The sequence below is a fragment of the Talpa europaea genome, assembly GCF_964194135.1.
Source record: "Talpa europaea genome assembly, chromosome: 1".
Lineage (NCBI taxonomy): Eukaryota > Metazoa > Chordata > Mammalia > Eulipotyphla > Talpidae > Talpa > Talpa europaea.
The window spans coordinates 27,937,336-27,943,135 of NC_140073.1; positions in this window are offsets into that span (position 1 = coordinate 27,937,336).

A 5,800-nucleotide genomic window follows, 5' to 3' on the forward strand; every position below is an offset into this window, starting at 1 on the left:
AAAAATGCAGAGTCCTCAGCTTCAGCACAAGAAAATCTGTTTCACTAATTCTCCAGCATGCTAACATAAGGTTAGATGCATGGGGTAAGTTAAAAGGTAGGTATGGCAACATTAAATTTCTCTATTCTGGTTTCACATGCCTGAGGCAAGTCACCTAAGTATTTGGTTAATCTCATTCAAAGTCTGATTGCTTGATCTATTATGGAAACTGACTTTTATTGTAAAAGTTGCCTAACTTAGTTTCAAATTCTTTTATCATTCTATTTAGGAAAAACTATGGCTATTCTCTTTCTAGCTGAGATTTAGTGTCAAGCTGTTTTTTATCCTTTTTTAGTATTACTGTGTCATTTTATGGGAATTTAGGTGGAGGAGAGTAATAAGTAATAAGGATCAATGTTCATTGTCCATAAAATGTAAATGCCTTAACCACTCCCTTTTTGTTTAAGGACAATAAACTGATTTTCCTTCAAGTGATAGCACCATGATGGAAGGTTTTTTTTTTTTTTTAATACTTTTAAAGTACCTTACTACTGTGACCAAAAAAAATAAAACACGCATTGAAGTCCATGGAGAAATTGCATTTTGTATTTATTTATTCAGCTGATATACCTACTTGTATCAGAATTACAGGGTATGGCAATAAAAAATAAAAACACACAACTCCAAGAGGTTACATTTTAGAAGAGAATGAGAAAACAGATACACAAATATGTATGTGATACGTCATAATAATACATTTACACAAAGAAGTCAAACAAGTTAAGGGGAGAGACAGTGATGACAGCAGAGTGGAGGGGATGATGGTACCAATTTAGAAAGAAGAATCACAAATCATCCTTCTTGAATAATGATATTTGCAGGGTAGACTGAATCAATATTCAGAGAAAACCATTCTAATAAGACACAAGCAGGTCATTAATGGCACAGGTAGGAGCCTCTAAGCAATTTCAAGGCACAGCAAAGACACCAGGATAACTGGAGCCTTGGGAGCCACAGAGAGTGTGTGGGGACATGATGACATGAGAGAGAGACTCAGCCTAGCAGTAGGTCAGTGACCATGTTACAGGTCAGGCAGAGGGGCACCCTAGTGCCCCCAAACCTGCCCCCTCTAACTAGGTTCTGCCATCAGCCTCATCAAGACAAAACATATAGGACTTTAATGCAAAGTAACTTTAATACAATTAGTAAACAATACAGAAAAGACAAAGAATATAGTTTCTAAATCAAGCACCCACAGTTACCCATCCCCTCATGGATAAAAGTCCACCCAAATGGTATTGGCGCAGAAGAAGTCCTGCCACAAGTCTAAAGAACCTTCCGGTGGGGACCCATAGAAAAGTATCAGAAACAGACAAGTCTGGGAGGAAAAGAGCAAAATCAAAATCGAGATAAAAGCTCCCATTGTCACCTCACCACGGGTCTCTCATCCACATCTGTGTCACTCAGTCCACGACCAAAAGGCAGCGCAGCATCTTCATGTGTCTCTCGGCTTGATGTACTCCTCCAGGTCTCCTTCTAGCTGTCCATCCTGCTTCTTTCCTTCCTCAGTCTCTTCTCTAGCTTTTTCTCCTCCCAGCTCAGCTCCACCCTCTTTTGGGTGGGGCAGGGAACCTAGAACCTCCCCTTGTCCTGGCACCACCCTGATACAGCCCAAGTGGGGATAATGCTTCTCACAATATAATTCTCACTGATACAGGAAACCACTGGATAATTTTAAGGAGACAAATGTCATGATGTAACACTTTTTACTTAAAGTATCAGTATGGACACCCTGTGGTGAATAGATTGTAGGCGACCAGGGTGACACAGGATGACAACTTGGAAAGCTGTTAAATGGTTCAAGAGTGTAAAAGCTTTGAATTTAATGAGTATGTTCTTTATAGGAATCCCACACTTTTCAAGGGGCTTTCAGATCCACAGAGACCTTATCTCATTTGCTCTCTCAGAAAAATGTCAGGGCACATTGAGAAGGAGTCATTCACACATGTTCCTTTAACAAAAGGGAGAATGAAAAGGAGGGAGGGTGTAAAGAAGTCCACTAGCTTTGAAGCTTTGAAGTGGGGAGGGAGAAAGTTTGAAAAGGAAACTTGATGCTTCGGTTTCCCAAGTGAGGATAAAAATCTCATTTCAGAAAAGTAATGGATGCGTATAAAATCATTTCGAACATAAAAATCTGAAATGAGACTTGGTTTTGATTAATGTTTTATTGGTGTCTTAAAGTTCCCAGCAAAACTGGAACTGGGCTTATGCAAGTTTAAAGTGGGAAAGCAAATGGCAACCTGGAATGCATTTGGCTTTCTTCTTTTTTTCTAAAAATAGTATTTATGTTACATGTTTCTCTAAGGATATATCAACATTTTATTCATAGACCTACTCATTCAATTTTTGAAGAATTATCCCAAACCTCCTTGCATTAGGACCTATGATACATCTTACTAAATGTATTTAAAATTCCTCATTTTCTTCAGATAGTCAAAATTATGTGTTTCATTGAAAGCAAGACAAGTCATTCCACCTCTTCACCAACACACACATGCACAGAAGAAAAAAATATAGTGTATGTGTCCAATTTTATTTTATTTATTTTTTTAAAGATTTATTTATTTTATACATGAACTGGGGTACAGGCTAGATCTTTTGGAGGAGGGTGAGAGGATTCACCAGAGACAGAGCAGGGAACAGAACAGGCAGACTGACTGAAATACACTGCTGAGGGGAGCAGCGGGCGCCTGCGCCACCAGGTGAGGCCCAATGTGTCCAATTTTACATGCATAATAATTTTCCTTTTAGGCATTGGTGAATGTTCTTATGCATGTTTAAATAACTTTAAAATAGAAAGTGTTTATCAAGTGCTTATTGTTTATCCTACTTACAGGATCTTATTTAGTGTTTTAAGGAAATTGTTTTTATGCTGTATTCCGTATTATTATTCCCAATTTATCAGGAGAACACTGAAACACAAAGAGGTTACCTACTTGGTTTAGCAATTAAGGTGAACAAAGATTGTAATGCAAGCTCACTAACCCCAAGGTCTTGGCTTATCATAATGTTGTAATAGTTTTAGGGTAGTTATGTGTATCCCCAAAGATGAACTGGACATTCTATTTCAAGACACAAAATTAGGACCAAGCTCAGAAAGTCTTGCTGTTATAGGACAGGGAGAGGGGCAGCCCAAACCCTGCAAACCTGTCTATTCTAAATGGGTTCTGCCATCTGCCGCATCAACACAAAACATATGAGACTTTAATGGGAAGGAACTTTAATACAATTAGGAAACAATACAGGAAAGGCAAAGAATCTAGTTTTTAAATTAAGCACCCAAAGTTACCAGCCCCCTCGTGGGTAAAAGTCCATCCATATGGGATCGGCCCAGAACAAGGCCCCAAAGCCTGCCACAAGTCTAAAGCATCTTCCAGTGGGGACCCACAGAAAAGGGTCAGAAACAACCAGACAAGCCCGGAAGGAAAACAGCAAAATCAACATCAAGATAAAAGCTGCCATTGTCACCTCCCCACGGGTCTCACCCACATCTGTGTCACACAGTCCACGACCAAAAGACAAGCGCAGTTTTTTCACGTGTCTCTAAGCTCCATGTGCCTCCTCCAGGTCTCCTTCTGGCTCCATCCTGCTTCCTTCCTGAGTCTCTTCTGCAGCTTCTCCTCTCCCTGCTCAGCTCCACCCTCCCTTGGATGGGGAAGGGAACCTCCCCCTTTCCTGGGGACCACCCTGTTACATTGTGAGTTTTTTGTTTTGTTTTGTTTTGAATTCTAACCCAGGCCTGCCATACCCTTTGACTTAATCAATCCATTCATATCAACCTCCAGAGAAGAGGATCAGTAAATTTGCATTTAAGGAAGTAATTTGCATTCTGTATTTAAGGAAGTAATGAGTCATTAAATCCCATTGTGCCAAAGAACAATAGTTACCTCCCAGGTCACCAGGTGAAGGGGGAGTTCCTAGAAACTGCAAAATGAATCAAAAGAGAAATTGATCTTCACATTATCTGAGAAAAGAAAAATATACAAAACCATATTTCCTTTTGAAAGACATTGCCATGTATACATGGCATTTAATGCAAATTTTAAATAAAACACAGAGACTACAAAGTAACAATGCATCCCTTTATTTAAAAAATAGAAAAAAACCTGAGAAAGTATTTCCCCATAAACACTGATTTTCAGCAGCATAATCATTTCAAACTGGTCCATGCCTAGAAACTTCTACAATAAATTCCTCTCATAAGAATAGTTTCTCAATACCATTTGAAATAAATGAAATACCTCTCCTGGTCTTATGGTTTCATTCTTATTTTTCTAACAGTGTACTTTTGCTCCAGTATAATCAGAGTGGATAGTGTAATTACTAGTACAATTACTTTTCAAAAATATTTTGGTTACTATCAGAATAGTTTGTAAAATTCCCATGAGGGTTCATGCACAAAACAAAACAAAACAAAACAAAGCAAAAAAACATATTGAAAGGAATTCCTGTTTTTAGGACAATATGTATTCCAAATGCATTTCACTGGTCTAGGTCAAATTATAGACAAAGGAGAACACATGACAATATACACAGGGGATGCTTGTATGTGTGAAGGGTGAGGATGATGATTGTATGAAAAGGTAATTTGTGATGCTAATTATGTGGTTTCATTACACAGCCTAAATTAACATCGTATATTCATTGCAATTGCATTGGACACTCACTTCACTATTCATCGTTATCTACTATGTTTTTGTAATTTCTGGATTAAAACAACATAAGGGCCTCCCCGGTGGCGCAGTGGTTGAGCGCTGGGTTGCGAAGCTGCCCGCGGCCTCTGCGGCGCCGGTTCGATCCCCGGCTGCTCCCCGGCCACCGAAGGAGGGTCCCACATGGTGCGCAGACCTCTCCTGCCGCCCGCTGCTCCCCTCAGCAGTGTACTTCAGTCCTTCTGCCTGTTCTGCTCCCTGCTCTGGCTCTGGTGAATTCTCTCACCCTCCCGCGCTTCTGACTGTACCCAGTGCATGTATAAAACAAACAAACAAACAAACAAACAAACTAAATAAATAAAGCATGCCTCTCTTAAAAAAAAAAAAAATAAATAAATAAATAAAATTAAAAAAAAAAAAAACCAACATAAAACAGGCCAATATGAAAGAAATCAGGGCAGACAAAAGGCATTCAACTAAATGCCTATATTACCGAAAATATATCCATGAACAAAAGTTTACAGGCATGTACATACATGAATAGAGATGTAAATATATGAAGTATTGTATATATCCAAAAATCAAACTGTCCACAATGCCAGAAAACATAAAGGTGTATAACAGAAACACTGTAATAATGCATACAGTGGGCACATGAATAGAAGCATGAACCGCTACATACAGTATACATACATGTGTATAAGATACATGACAATTATTAGGTTTCAGTTAGTAGATAATAATAGATATGTCCATGGATAAAGCAAATGTATCCTAGAAATATCTGGAATTTTGCCATGTGTATCACTGCATTGAATGCAAATTTTAAATAAAACACAGAGACAACAAAGTAACAATGCATTCCTTTATTTAAAAAATAGAAAAAAAAACTGAGAAAGTATTTCCCCAATCATCCTCCTCACCAACACTCTTTAAATGTCTACCCCTCAAATACGAAAAAAAAAAAGGGGGGGGGAAATGACCCTGAGGTCATTTAGTGATATAGCTGAGACAACTACCCCACATTATCATAAAAATAACTAGTGATAGTTTCTATCATGTGAAGAATGAAGATACATACCCAGGGTTCCTCTTTCTCCACCTTCCTG